Below are 347 nucleotides of genomic sequence, written 5' to 3' on the forward strand. Positions count from 1 at the left end.
GTGCCACCTGGAAAGCCCCCAAACCAGATGGGGTACAAATAAATAGAAGATAGCTTGATAGTCAGAGTATTTCCCACTTCATTCCAAAAGTAGCACTACTAAAAACAGAGTGTCACTGTTATATACAATACCAATTTTTCACTTGTACACCTAAAGTGGTAGAAAAACTACTCTTCAGACATTAAGCTCTCAGGAATTAAGAAAGAATAATAAGCCAAAGGTCAAGAAGCAACAGTTAGAACTGGACATGGAACAACAGACTGGTTCCAAATCGGGAAAGGAGTATATCAAGGCTGTATTTTGTCACCCTGCTTATTAAACTTACATGCAGAGTACATCGTGCGAAA

The 347-nt window shown here is 38.6% G+C and overlaps 1 protein-coding gene across 4 annotated transcripts in view; it reads right to left on the minus strand.

Moving 5' to 3' along the window:
- LOC104985718 (DNA excision repair protein ERCC-6-like 2) overlaps positions 1-347 on the minus strand; it is a 158,752-nt gene that overhangs the window by 34,455 nt on the left and 123,950 nt on the right. The gene's annotated exons all lie outside the window — the stretch shown is intronic.

Source organism: Bison bison, unplaced genomic scaffold (assembly GCF_000754665.1).
Source record: "Bison bison bison isolate TAMUID 2011002044 unplaced genomic scaffold, Bison_UMD1.0 scf7180017864057, whole genome shotgun sequence".
Classification (NCBI taxonomy): domain Eukaryota; kingdom Metazoa; phylum Chordata; class Mammalia; order Artiodactyla; family Bovidae; genus Bison; species Bison bison.